Source organism: Paramormyrops kingsleyae, chromosome 10 (assembly GCF_048594095.1).
Source record: "Paramormyrops kingsleyae isolate MSU_618 chromosome 10, PKINGS_0.4, whole genome shotgun sequence".
NCBI lineage: Eukaryota > Metazoa > Chordata > Actinopteri > Osteoglossiformes > Mormyridae > Paramormyrops > Paramormyrops kingsleyae.
The window spans coordinates 13,343,486-13,358,759 of record NC_132806.1 but is presented as its reverse complement, the minus strand read 5'-3'; the positions used below and the strand labels follow the sequence as shown (position 1 = coordinate 13,358,759).

The following is a 15,274-nucleotide window of genomic DNA, read 5'->3' as shown; positions in this document are numbered from 1 at the left end:
CCAGCACATAGAATCTCCTATATCTGGGTCAGCACCTCGGTCACATAGACACACTTTCATCCTCGTGAGGACTTCCAGATGACGTGGCGCATGGCACCAAGCCACGCCCCCACGGGTCTCGAACGCAGGTGACAACCAGTAACAAACGGAAAGTTTGGCCGCCTTCGCTTCTATTTTTATTTTCAACTTTTGAAAGGTCTCAGGAGCGCCGGTTTGCAGGGATGGTTTCTCCGTTTTCTCCCTATGAAGGCAGGGACACCTGCACATAACACACAGACACAGTCACACACGTGACAGACTCCGCCCACCGATACCGTGGCCCCACCCACCCCCATTTGCCTCACCAAAAACAGGCACATACATACGGATCATGGATCACAGCCCAAAACAAACTGAAAGAATAGATTAAGCCCACTCGGGCCTTCCAAGAGGACCAGGCCCTGCCTACCAGACACGCAGAGTATGGGCACAGGAGACTGGAGCCGGCGTCACGCTCCGGAAAGGCTGGCTGGCAGGGCTGGGCCGGCCCGCATCCACATACAGGCACAGGCCGGTTACCTCCAGCGGGCCCTGAGTGTGGGCCTTGGCTGCTCTCCACGTGACCTGGCGCTTAAAGACCTGGCTCCATGCTGCCATGGCGGCCTCAGGCGAAGGTCCGCGCTTAAACAGCGCTCTCATAGTGACCATGCGGAGTTGACATGCAAAGCTCACAAACTGCCACGCTGGGACCGAAGGCCCGCAGGTTTCAGCTGCCTTTTAAGCGGCACTGGACTGGACACAGAATGGCAGAGGGGCTGACCTACTCTCCAAATAACTCATTTACTAAAAGAAATGGGAACAGGCATAAGGACAGGCAGCCCAGCGGCCATAAGGACCCCTAACAGAAAGGAAGGAGCACTGCAGAGGGTGCATGCGCCCCCCGCCCTCTGGACTGGGCCCACACGGGCTAGGACACAACCTCAGGCTTCCAGAAGGTCAAGGACGTGGGTGCGGTGAGAAAATGGCAGCTTTACTGCGCATACAGTGCGTCAAAGTCAGCCATTTTATACATAAAAGGTGATATGTAAAGATGTGTAAAGATATAACCATCTATAAATACATTTCTGTAATTAAGTGTGAATTTTCTCCCTGATAAATTCCCCTTGCGGTAAAACAAGGTTAAATGTGAAGTATACCAAGTAAAACTGCGGTTGGGTACCATCACCGTGTTTTTACTCTGTGCAGAGTGTAGCAGAGCCTGAACCACGCTGACCTCCATCATGGCGGGTGAGTCGTCACAAACCAGATCATACTGGGGGTGGAATGCTTCACCTGAGACTATGAGGCCAATCCTGATTTCAGTTTGCCCCCCACACACCCCCCAAGGACAGAAGGGGCGACACGGACAAGCAGAATGACGGGGAGAAGCGTCAGCATCAGTTCTCCACTAAGACACCGAAGCCAGCGGCTGTTTACCATCCCGACACGCAGAGCGTCCATGAAACGGCCATTACCGCCAACCTCCAGGTGCCGCTCCAGAAATATTTACTCTCCGCAGCTTTCGCAGAAGCAGGCTGCAAAGGGTGTTCAGAGATATGTTCCCCGTCTGCATGGTCCGCGGGCCGCCGGCAAACCCACAGAAAAGCTGTCGTAATTCCAGAGTCGGCCGTGAAGAATCCCGCTCCCACTGCGGCAGTGCGTCCCGCCGAGGCCCAGCTCCAGGGGGGGGGGAGCGTCCGCCATAGCATCTGGCAGAAGATGGCTTCATCAGCGGCAGGGCTAACCGTCACAGCGCGATCACAGCGGCGGCTGATCGCCAGCGGCGGATGGATCCGGGGTAACATGGCGCTGGGTGGGATGCCGGCCATCAGACATAGTGCTGGCATGTCGTGGGATATGTTGAAGGGGTCAGAGCCCCGCCCCCTTTTGGCAGACTGGCCCGTGTTCCTGGAAGACCAGACCGGTGGAATGTATGCAGATGGACCGGGACCGGGCCTTGAAGACAAAATGCTGCAAAGCCAACTGCACAGAAGTAGGGGAGGCGAGAACAGGGGGCTCTCGTTGGTTCCGTTCCATGGGTGAGAATGGCCTGGTGGGTCATGAACATATTCACTGTCGTAGCCCCGTCACGGGAGTGGGGGGGCTCTGAGTCGTAATGAATGACGCCGCACCTGTCAGAGGAGGCAGAGAGACTAACGAATCACCATCACGGCTTGTGCTGAAGCTCCGTATAGCAACTGAGTGAGGTTGTGTGAGGGGGAGGCGGCCGCGATCCCCCACCGCTCCCGCCGTCTGCCGGGCTGCGCCGGTTTGGCGGCCGAGCATCCATATGGGCCGGGAGGACGCGGCATATGCCACTTTGTCAGTAGCTGTCTGCACACACGTGTAAGTGACATGGATGGCCATGGATGTACACACTAACGACAAGCCAGAGCCCATGGCGCCGAGCCCGCCGGCCACGGCTGAAATCCGGGAGCCTCCCGACGAACTGTGAGGTGTGAGGGACGCGAGTCCAAGTCGAGTGTGATTACCCCCCCCAACCCCCGCCTCCCCCCGCCGGCAAAAAAGAAGAAACACAGACAGCAGCATGTCCTCTACACACTGCTGCACTGCGTGACATACATTGAACATGCGTGTCAAGCCACACATGCTGAAAAACTGTTAACAGCTAAACATGTTTTGCTGTTTGACATGCTTACCCCAAACACGCACACACATGTTTGTATTCATATCTTTGTGGAGCTTCTGCATTCATTCCTGTGGTAAAAACTCTAATCCCAACAATGACGACCATAACCTTAACCTTGTTTACAAAATACAAGACTTCTTTGATTCATTGTTAGATTTTAATTGCAGCGCCAGATTTTTTATAAAACCGATTTTTCCCTTGTAGGGACCAAAAAATGGTCCCCACAAAGTCAAAATAACAGATTGTGGGGACATTTGGCCCCCACAATGTAAAGTATATCTGACGCACACACACACACACACACACGCACGCACACACGCACAAACACACACACACACACGCACACACACACACACACACACGCACACACACACACACACACACTGCCTCTCCTCCCATCCCCCTTGCTGGCATCCAGTCCCTGACAGCACATGTTAGCAGCGGATAACCCCCCCACCGGGTCACCAGTCCCCTTTTGCCCTCGCTCCGCAACCCCCCCCCCCCACGCACCTGTGGCACTTAGCCATTCCAGGCACCCAAAGGGAGTGTCAGCCACGTGGCTAAATGAACAATAACGAGCCAATAAATGATAATAAGGGGAGGTCTTGGCTCCGCCTAACGATCCCCTGCCTGGGGGGGGGGAGGGGGGGTGTGTGGGGGACTCCGCTCCTGGGGCCCGAATGAAAAGGTTATCTCAGCCAATGATATATAAATAAAAAAACGGCAAAGGCAAAGGAGGGGCGGGTGGGTGGAGGAGCAGGAGCCTGATTTAGCACTCAGGGAGGGGGCGGCTTGTCCCTGGCTGGCTGGTTTTACAGCTGTCACTTTACAGCGGTGCCGCGGATTACCTGCGAGCACGGGGGCGCCGTGGAGTCAGCCTGACAGCTGAGGCTTAACAGCCACACCGATTAGCATGGCAACAGGCTAGTGGGGCACGCCACAAGCACGCACACACACACACACACACACACACACATACACGCACACACACACACACACACAAATGCATGAACACACACACACACACACACACACACACATACACGCACACACACACATACACGCACACACACACACACACACAAATGCATGAACACACACACACGCACACACACACACACATACACGCACACACACACACACACACAAATGCATGAACACACACACACGCACACACACACACACACACAAACGCATGTACACACACAAAAATACACAAATGCATGGACACACACGCATGCATGTACACATACAAACGCACATACACACGCAAACGAACAGGCACTTGCACACGCACACATGAACACGCACACATGAACACGCATACTGGCACGCACATGGACTTGCTTCTGCCGTCGCCACTCGGCAAACATTCATGCACGGCTCTCTCAAATGTCCAGAAATGTCCCGAATTAATATCGCGGGCGGGCAGCAAATTCGCAGAACGACTGGGAATTTATCCGAGGAGTTTTACAGTACCCTGCCCCCCCCCCACCCCACAGCACATAAATTGAATGCGACTTTCTTGAAATTACCTAGAAACAGCTGTAACAGTGCCCCCCCCCCCCAACCCCCCCCCAAATGCTGTAATGCAATTACGTAGCGCTGCTCCGGTGCGGTGGCAGTCGATATATCGGCTCAGGCTTTGGCACGTCAGCAAAGTGAAGCTCTCCACCCACAGATGACGAGCATCCATCCACAGAAGATCACACGCGGGCCCACACATCACCACACGCGGCCCGGCGGCTGCGGCGGCTGCGGCGGCCGTCTCTGATGCGAGCTGTCAGCGGCCCGCTCCTGTGCGGCACTGGGCCAGCCCGCCATGCTGCTTGCAGGTGCCGCTGGTGCCCGCGATCGTAACGGAAGATGACGGAAACGTGCGATGGCAAGACACGCCACCTATGGGCCAGGTGCAGGAACTGGCTGTCACACAGTATTAATTGCTGATTGTCCCTGTTTATTGGCATGTGCAAACCTCGCTCACGCCCCCACCCAAGTGACCGAGTGCAAAACGTGAACAAAAGCACCCCCTCTTGGTGGGACTTAACAACAGTGTTTCTCCCCACACTCACCGGCAGACATGACATCTCAGGCCACTCCCATTAAACGGCGTCACAACACCATGCCGGCAATAATGCTGGAAAACCACAGTTTTGGGAGCGAGCGCCTTCGACAGGGCCGTGCTAACCAGCCAGACCTCCAGGGGGCGCTGTAGACAGATTACCCTGATGGGAAGGGCCTGGAAGGCAGGACAGAAAGAGTGGGCTCAAAGAGCAGCCTGGGGTGTGCACGCAAACAAAACAGTGTGTACACATACACCCACACAACATACATAAAACATGTATGAACAGCACACAGAAAACACACAGATAACACAGAAAGCATGATTGCAGATGTTACACACTCAAATGGCAAACTAATCAATGACGACGGCGTCTGACCCAGCCACACAGGCACACACGCCGGATGAGTCATCCGCATCGCTCGCTAAATATTTTGGACTGGGCTGCGGGTAGCGGCTGACATTTTAACATCGATTCATGCTCTGAAAGACGCCAGCATGACTATTGTACTACTCGTGTGTCCTGTAAAATGGCTGAGGGGTTACAGAAATAAATATTACTCATTTTATCCTTGATTCGCTCCCCTCAAATCTCCCATGTTGTGCAGACAGAAAATAATTGAGAAATTACGCAAATGCGGCCCCAAATCTCCAAGCGGAGACCTTTTTCCCCAGCCTTTTGTTTTATCACCAGATACACAGATGAGGTGACTGTTTCTCAGAAACCAAGTAATTCCAAATATTAATTATTATTCGATGATAAGGTTAAATTTAAAATATGGCATCTTGGTGTCCTGATCCACATAGTCTCTCTGGGTTTGAAGCTTGTGAATTAAATTTAATTTGACATTCAAAGAGGAAATGCAGCCTTGCAGCCAAAATATAGGATATGCCACTTTTGGGCGCTTTTCCCTCTGGTTTCTGCCCGATCAGGCTGACCCCTGGAAGGCTAACGCTAACGCGAATAACATGGCGGCTAATAGCGTGTGTCGCTAATGCAGTCAGAGGAATGTAGCCAGCATATGCTCCGGCCTCTGCTCACTTTGCCAGGACGAAAAACGCAACCTTGCGGCTAACATAGAGAAGATGCAGTTTCTGGATGCTTTTATCCCTGATTCTTGCCTGGTCAGGCCGACCTGTAAAAGGTTGACGCTAATGCTAGTAATACCACAGCTAATAGCGTGTGTCGCTAATGCAGCCAGAGGAATGTAGCCAGCATATGCTCCGGCCTCCGCCCGCTTTGCCAGGACGGTTTGCGGCTCTCTCCGTGCGAGCGGGCCGCCCACCGCCGTCTGTGCGGCGCGAGAGACACTGGCTCTGCTGGCCGACTGCGTAATCGCTGACGGAAAGTCATCCTATTCTGCTGGGTGTGAGAACTTACAGAATGTTTGAACGGTCGCTGCCTTGGCATGTAATTAATGAGGAATACTTACAGGCATGACCATTAGCATACCGTCCATCCATGCATGTATGCATCCACCCATCCATTCATCCATCCACCCATCCATCCATCTTCTAACCATTTATCCCAGTCAGGTTCACGAGAAGCCTGGACCCTATCCCAGGCAGCACAGGAAACAAGGAGGCCAATCTGTAGCAGGACACACACACACTAAATCACCCACTACAGGCAATTTAGCGACACAGGTTTGCATAACTCCATGTCTTCGCACTGTAGAAGAAAAGCCCTGAGCGCAGAAGTGGGATTCTAAGCCCCTTTTCGATCGTTAATGTGCTGATCACCAAAACAGTGTTTAAAAGCAGCTCTTTAAGCAGCATTTCTACAGCTGTCCCCCCCCTGGCTCCTTCACACGTGTTACTTGGGTCCTTCATAGCTGTTAGCTTGTACATCATTTTGGACAAAAGAGTCTGTCAATAAACAAATGTGAAAGTAAAAATCAAAACCCCACTGACTAGAGCAGAAGCACGTCCCTTCCTCACATCTTTCCACCCATCCTTAATAATCCCTGAAATAATGATACAGCTTTTTTGACATTCAGTGGAACAGCATCGTCCCTCATGAATCTAACCTACTTCCTGAATCTGACTGCACCACCAGCCCACGAGATCGCATCATGGTCACAGGTTAAGGTTAAATCTCTCGCCATGATATTTCTTTGATGCACTGATACTACGCCTCCGTAAGGAATGGATGCTGTTCAGAGTATTTTTTTTTGTCTCGTCAGCGTTAATTAGCTCTCTGACTGTCTGCTTATACGAACACAGAGCACCACCGTCGTCAAAAATAAAATCTGACGACACCTCACAGTCCTTCGATCATGCACAGCTCGGAGAAAATACAGGTATAGCCCAAAATGGCAGGAACAAGCATGAACATCTGGATGACAGAGGTGAAAATGAACTAAAATCTGGATGTAGGGATTTAAAAGCAAAACATTAGAGGATCCTGCTCATCATACTGTACCTGAATTAATTAGCCTGTATTAACCTTAGATGTGGAGCCTATGAGTTCAGCGCCTGGTTCATATACATGGCAGGAAGACCAGCAAAACAGTTTAACTAGACAAGATACAATCACAAAACTGACTGATAAGTGTTTGGCAAAAACAATGGTACTTTGGAAAACGCTACCCAGAGAGCCTGCCTGTCGCGTACCAAATGCAGAGATCCTCCTACTCATCTTGGACGGCAAAGGCAAGGTGTCGTGTGCACACTCGATTCGGATGTGATATTATGGTCTGTTAAATAGGACAGTGGCTTGGCTTTCCCAGTGCTGTTGGTTTCTCCTCTCCGAAGCTGAGCCCTTCTTATCACTGACTGAATCCTCGAGCTCCTCCACAGCAGCTCTCCTACATGACGGCCGTCGCCAGACTGATTCCGGAGTACGGTGGTCAGAATAAGATCAATCAGGTCTCAAGTGTGCCAGGATTTCTAGTTAATCCTCCTGGAGACTTCATGCCTGGACACGGTAGCAAATAGAAAAAAAAGCAGAAGCCGCAGTGTCATACTGTAGACATTACTGCTGTGGAACAAGGAGGTCCCTTTAAATGAAAACAGATACCTATGAAGCTGATTAGAATGAACTTCCAGGACACTTAAGCCCTATTTACACATGGTAAATGCATCTTGGAATCACGAGTATACAGTGAGACACATCTGCGCTTAATCCTGCGTCTATGATGCCACTTCAACGTCCAGCTGCTCATTTGTGTGCAGGTTTTGTTACTGCTCCGCATAGAGTTATTGTAACGATCTTGTCAGGGGTGCATCAGGATGTATTAACGTTTTCACTGCAAGAGACATGTGGTCAAATGCGTAGCAAACCTCCTCAGCCAGTGGTTTGACTGATCGGATCGCAGTGAGTCTTGGTGGCCGTTTACACTTGTTTTTAACCCTGTCAACTTCCAAGTCGCATGTTAAAACCAAGTGTACACAGGGCCCTAAATCTCCTACAAATGCTTTAAACACAAGTATCAGGTAGAAAAGGGTGACTTTATGGAATTGTTCTTGAATTGTTCTCCAGCTGTTATCAGTCTCCCTGGGTGTGTGAGGGGGGGGGGGGGTGTAAAATGGCATCAGCTTGCTTTGATTGGTCCATGATTTTAAGTGACATTTGACCAATAATAATTAGGGGAATACTTCGCGCTCATCTGTGACTCCAAAACAAAATGAGTTTAAACCACCTTTAAGTTACAGGTAAGTGATACCCCCCTGGCACAGGGGACATATAGGTGATGCCATTTAAGGGTGTGTGTCATTACCAGAACTCAGAGTGCTCGCTTAAATCTTACATATCGACTTTCACAGCCAGCACAGGCATTTACAGTGGCAGGATTCCTGTCTGATGGTCCCTGAGACAGCACAGCACCGGAAGCACATAACCAATGAGAACCAGAGATGCTGACCGAAGGGACAACCCCAGAATGAGGTCCAAAGAAATCATAGTCAAGTACAGAGGACCAGAAAACCACAGAGGAAACAGCACATGGGAACCAGGAAATGAGGTTGAAACAAAAACATGATGACCACAACAAACATAAAAACATACCAACTGCCTGGAACATCAACTGTGGAATTACAATTAATAAATAAGATCACGAACACGGAAACAAGATTTTGGTAACCAGAACCATGAAACTCCAGCCAAAATGCCAGCTGACTGAAACGCAAAACGAGATGTCAACTGACTGGAACCATGAAACTCCAGCCAAAATGCCAGCTGACCAGAACCATGAGACTTAAGCCAAAACACGAGCTGGACCAAAACCGTGAAAATCAAGCCAAGGTGCCAGCTGACCAAAACCGTGAAAATCAAGCCAAGATGCCCGCTGACCAAAACCGTGAAAATCAAGCCAAGATGCCAGCTGACTAAAACTGTAAAAATCGAGACAAGATGTCTGGTGAACAAAACCATGACACTCAAGCCAAGGCGCAGACTAACCAAAAACACCAGTCCCATTGAAATGTGACTGCTAACTGCTTACTTAATATATGTCAGCAGTACTGCATTTCTAGCAGTATCTCAATATTTTGTTCATTGTTCTTGTTTAATCTTCAAACTGGTCAATGGAGAGACGTCAACTAAGCTTCCAACTAAGGCTTCACATGAAATGATCCTTGCACAATGACGGTGACTCTTGTCACTACTGAGGGAAGAAAAAAACATGAGAGAGAGTAGAAACCACAACCAAAAGTATTTATGCAAACTAAGGAAGTGCAGGGTCTAAACAAGACAATCAAACAAAATGCAGAGGCCATAAGTATCTGATCTGCTTTAAGTCAAAGATTAGCAGCAGATATTTCCCTGTACCTTTACTGGAAATCCCCCTTTAGACAGCCCGCATTTTATTGTTGCCCCCTCCCCAAATACTGCAACCCCGAGCAAAAACCAAAAATAAAATTCCGGACAAACTAATCCTCGAAGAAGCTAGTCTCAGGAACAGAGTGAGCGCTGAGCCTTACGCTGAACAGCAAGAACGCCAGTGTCCAGTTTAAATGGAGCAGAATCACGGCAACTGTACTCAGGTACCTGATTAGAAGGCAGCACTGGTGTGAAACCGTGCAGGCAAAAGGGGATGTGACACATTTAAGATTATGTGACAGTGAAAATACTCATTCAGTGGACCTCAATAAAAAATGAAAGCCCAGCTTTCATAAATTCTGCAACTCTGCTTTGTCCATATGTCTTATTAATATATCATAATTATGTATAATGTATATGATCCTGTCCCTTACCGGGGGCTAATCTGATTCATGTTTATAGACAGTTTGTCTAATTAATGATCCGTTTCAGTCCACATTAGTGCGCGCTCTGCTCTACTTCCAGATGTGAGACCTCCGCGGGGCCAAGCCAGAAATCGTTGGCCAGAGAAACTCGGCACCGTGTTCATAACAACGGAGGCCCAACAAATCATTAAAGAAGGGGGCCGGCAACCCGCGGTGAAATACACTCATAAGCCGGCGGCAGGCGCGGCCACACGGCCACGGGGGGGTGGGATCGATATGGGGGGGGGGGCATGACGTTTTAAAGGCAGAGCTACCTGGGTGTCTGTCTGCCTTTGCTCGAGGGCACAGCTCTCCCCACCACCAGGCCGTCGGAGGGCTTTGTGGAACCCTGCAAATGCCACAATTCACCCCCGATTCGGGTTCTGGGCCGTTCGGCACCGAGACACGTGTCCCCCGCCCCCACAGCTCGCCTGTCAGACACCGTCGTTACTCAAAGAGGGCTGGCTGTCGTCCTCGTACTACCTGTACCTAGAGCGCCCCCGTTGGCTGCTGTTTGCATTACCGGGCTCGGCTCACTCGCAATATCACTCTACCTGCGTTTGCTTTTCTGAGCTTCAGTTCTTTTTTACTTAAATTTTTGTTGTTTAATCTGCAGCAGATTCAGGAGCCCGTTCGAGAGGAAATGACTGCGCTAATGTGTAACTCGCTTTAATACCACAGCAGACGGGATTAAGAGAATCCTCCAGACTGTCTTCCTCCCTCCTTGAACAATAGCTCTCCTCACCCCGCTGCTCCAGAGAGCTGCTGATTTACGCCACAGTGTCAGTGGCCCCCACACGGCCCAAACATCTATTAAAAAAAGAACTGCGCACTAAATAATACCCCCCCCCCCCGCCCTTTGAAATACTCGTCCTCTGTTCCTGCCACCCCCCCCCCCCCAATGTGCTGGCTATTTAAATGCTAAGTAGCCGCTCCCCCAGGACTGCTAACCCTCTAACCAACGACGGCAGTGGCGTGCTTCAGCCGCGGATTTGCACTTGTAAAACTTAATTATATATGTCTCCTTATAATATTCATGCCATTGAGCTGGTAGCTAATGCTTTTACCGCCTCCGAAAAAAAAAAAGAAATAAAGAAACCGCTCAGCAGTTTGCCCCTGATTCATGTTTACATAAACAGACTCGGCGTGACGTCCGTCCACCTGCTCCGGGCTACGGCGGTCGCGCGTGGCGATGCGGCGTCGCGCGGGCCTGGCCGCCGCTTCCCATTAACGCGCGATAAAAGGCGCCGGAGGGCAGCTCATTTAACGCGGCGTTCGGGTGACAACAATAAAACCAGGGAGGCTCCTTTCAGCATCATAAATTAGAATTTGAGGCTGCGGACCCCTGGTCGAAAAGTAAAATGTTTATGATGAGCGGCCCGACGGAGACAAATGGGCCCAGTGGAGGCGAGAGGCCATTCTCACTCCGCCTTCCGCACCTCCATCTATTCTCATTTAGCCGCTGATATCGTCGGAGTCTCCGTGGAGACTTCTGCTAGTCGTCCCCCGAGGACACGGCCGGTAAACTTCCACCATTTGTTTTCCAACGTGGTCCTCAGAAAAAGCACCCCCCCACACCCCGCCCCACACCCCTTATGTAACCAGCGTTTAGGGTTTTATTCTCTCAGCAACCGACCCCCCCCCCCAAAAAAAAAAAAAAAAAAACCCAGCCAAGCAGAAAGTAATGGAAGAGGGAATTTTTTCGCAAACCCCCATATGACCCGGAGCTTGGACACTGCTAGAAGGTCAAAGCCGACATGCTGTAATTTCCAATCTTCTCGCTGTGGTCCAGCACTTTAAACCGGCCGGCATCTGATCCATTTAACTCCCCCGGAAATGGCGTCGGAGAATAAGCATGGGAGAGTTTTGAAGAGATCATCAGGCCTACAGGCCTCGGATGTTGGCCCGCCTCTCCTGCACAATCACTTTAGCCCAGTGTGCAGCAGACTGCTGGGCTTGGGGTGGGGGTGGGGGGGTGCACTATATCATAAAAATAAATAAGCAAGATGAATAAAAGGGGAGCTGACGGGTGCCCCGAATGCAGCGCAGCAGTGAAGAGAGCACGGCCAGAGCAGAGCTGGCGTGTCACGGATAACGGGGGGGGGGGGCTTCCTCCCAGCTCCGGGTCCCAATGACAAAGCCACCTTTTCACGCCCGGAGTAATGAGTCTCCGAAATTCCACCTACAAACGTGGTGACACTTTGTAACATCCTACCCAGTCTTTTTAACCAGGTCCCTGTTTCAGAGTCTTCAGATACAATAGGTGGGTATACACACACACGCACACACACAGAGACACACACACAGACACACACACACACACTACATCCCTCTCTCCCCCTGCATCCATCGGCTTAAAATGAATAACTCTACTGTGGTTTACAGTGCGCTTGACATTTGACTGCCTGCTAAATTTCGAGAAGGACTCAGGAAATTTAGGTGATGGTGCTCTGTCAGAAACAACCCCCCCCCCACCACCCCACACACACACCTTCTGCAATCAGGATATATAAAGGTTCAAATAGCTACAGACTAAAACGAAGCATTGATTAAGCACATTTACGAGAACAGGAGGACAGTGATGAGAAAGATGATAAAATGGGTGAATTCCGGGGCCTTCCAGTGGAGATCAATCCCACATGTTTCCGGCAATAGCGGTCCGCAGATATGTTATGGACAATGGATAATCAGATGCTGCGGCGAGTCCAGAGTGAACAAGACAAGCATGACCGATGCAAAAATAAAACATAATAATTACCTATGTGGTTTGCCATCTCTCCCCAAAATGTGCGCTTACATCGCATTTCCTCAACGGGCATTAACGTCCGGATAGACGTTTAAGTTGCGGAAATGGATGATGTTGATTGAAGCAAATTATATTACAAAGTGGTAGGTCAAACGGCTAAGCCATCTAAACTGGAGGCTCCGTTCAAAGCGACCTTGGCTGCTCCGAATTACGGTGCGGGACTGACAGCTGAGCCCCACGCAGAGTCCGCTTCCCGCACCCGGCAGCCCGCACCCGGCTCTGTTTATTTCCTTTATCCCCGGCCGTACTTCCCCAAAAATAACACCGTATTGCTGCTGCTTCTGAGGTGGCGGGCGAACTCCTGCCTGCTAATCCCCATGTCCTATAGTTCGATCCTCCGTAACATTTTCTCCTTTGAAATGTTAAAAGCGCTCGCAAGAAAACACAGGAAGTTATTTTCGCGTATGTCTGCGGAGGATTTGGGTCAGGAAGCGCGGTTAAAACAAGGAACAACTGAAAAGCGGGGAAACTCAAGGCGCAAAACGGGCGCCGTCCTCATTTTCTCCTTCTCTACTTACTGGGGCAACGTGAAGTAACATCATGATAAAACCCCGGGGTTTGCAGTTCTCCATTATTAACACCTGTGCTGCACACACTGGGATGTATTATTACTCAGGGTACATGTCATCCTACTCTCCTATTCCCAGAGTAGGCTAGTCAAGATGAGTAAAATGGTGATATCCAAGATGCTCATGCCGTATGAAAGGCAAAGAGGGGTTTAATACCCGTAGTCTAACTCTTAATTTTAGCCGTCATCAACCAACTTGGCTGCTTTCCCATTTGTTCTGCGTTTTATTTAATTGCCTGTGAAGTACGGAGGATAGTACGTCTAATAATGGCATCGGTAAATAAACTACGTGATTACACACAGCAGCTCTCCTGTCAAACTGCCGCCCAAAAATCAAGCGACAAACTACATGTGCGGGGGTGGGGGATGCCAGGCATTAAGCCCCCCTCCATGCTGGAGCTCATTTATGCGCCCCTGGTAAGTTTTGCCCCCACGCTCATGCCAGCACCCACCCCCGGCGCTCTAAGGGACGACCACCGACGCCGGGAGTGACAGATGAAGCCCGGCTGGGGCTGATCTGCGACGCTGAAGCTGCTCTACGATCCCGAAGCTGGTCTGCGGTCCTGAAGACAATCCGCGGAGTTACCGGCTTCTGTAAAAGAGTGACCAGCCGTGCAAGCGCCACCGCAACCCACCCCGACCGAGCCGGGGGGGATGTCTCAGCAGCAAACTTCACCGCTAGATCCTGCCCGAAAACTCCTTTATTCCCTTTATAATAAAGCGAGGTCAGCGGCACACACGTACACGCATAGCAGCACATGAAGGAGTCAGAAACGGGGATATTAAAACATCATTACATAACAACAGGCGACAGATTATACCTTAAAGCGGCAAATAAAAGCGGACGAATAAAACCCGCCGTTTATTATCTGTATTATTTTTGCAGTTCGCGGTAGATATCAAAGTACTTGTCCATTTTATTTCCAAAATACACCGTAATTCAGACGGTAAAGTTTTTTTTTTTATTTCGAAATAATAAATTCAAAGCTTCGCTTGACCTCACCTGCTTTTTTAATCTCTTTATCCGTCTTCCAAGCAGCTGTTCTCGGCGAGGTATTTCCACTTGTTTAAGTCTGCTTATTGAAGTTGCATGGCTTGAATCATCTCATTGTCCTCATTCATACGCTATATTTACAGAAAATATTGGCATTAAAAGATTATTACAGTGTCTATATTCAGTCAAACACGTGAGTAAATATTGATAAATATTTAAGGGTAATCCTTAGTAGCCAATCTCACGCAAACTGAGAAAATTAAGTGCAACTCATTGCTGAGTTACTTGAGCAGTTTTCCGTCCGTTTCCTATAGTAGAGCCTCGGCTCCCCAAGTGTCTTTAGGTGGAAACGACTTCCATCTCCCCCAGTATTGCTTCACCCGGAGCCGCGGCGCCTTTCTCCCGCACTCTACACTTTCCCCACAGTAAAGCATCAGATTTGCGGAGCGGCGGCGGCAGCCCCGGGTCCTGGTCCCTTCCCGTTAAAGGCGCACGGTCAAGCCGCGACCCATAGGACCGGCCCCGGTTCACTGGGGGCCGATTTCAGGAGCACTCGTATTCTGCAAAAAGCTCGGCGGTGATGAACCAGAGTGGAGCCAAAGAGCGGTAAAGCGCTGTTTGCGAGGTTTATTCCTGAAAAAAATAACATACAACACCTACCGCCTCCTTGTGGTGGCAAGAAAAGGCGAAGGATCCTAGATCTCGCAAGATCTAGGCGAAATGCGCATCAAAAAATACATAACGACTAGCAAAAGTAAACATTTATCTAAATTTTATTCGATTAATTTTATTCACCAATTAATTTTGTTAATATTAAAAATAAGTATTTAATACACATATATACTATTTGTTTATTACCGTTATATCTTAAACGTGTTAAAAATACCAAGGATAATCTATTCAGTATGCTAATATGTCATATATTTAAATGTTTATTTTTTTAGGGCTTC

At 49.7% G+C, this 15,274-nt stretch overlaps 1 protein-coding gene across 4 annotated transcripts in view; it reads right to left on the bottom strand.

Moving 5' to 3' along the window:
- The window catches only part of il1rapl2 (interleukin 1 receptor accessory protein-like 2), a 161,110-nt gene extending 146,186 nt beyond the window's left edge, over nt 1-14,924 (bottom strand). The window contains exons 1-2 of one of the 4 annotated variants that reach the window (XM_023794860.1): nt 14,610-14,924; nt 14,334-14,455 (exon numbers count right to left, since the gene is read on the bottom strand). The gene's annotated coding sequence lies outside the window, so the exon portion shown is untranslated. Of the gene's footprint in view, nt 1-4,740; nt 4,810-12,714; nt 13,122-14,333 lie in introns of those variants that run through there. The other 3 variants (XM_023794859.1, XM_023794861.1, XM_023794862.1) reach the window with 3 other exon arrangements.
- Between the last annotated feature and the right edge of the window lie 350 nt (nt 14,925-15,274).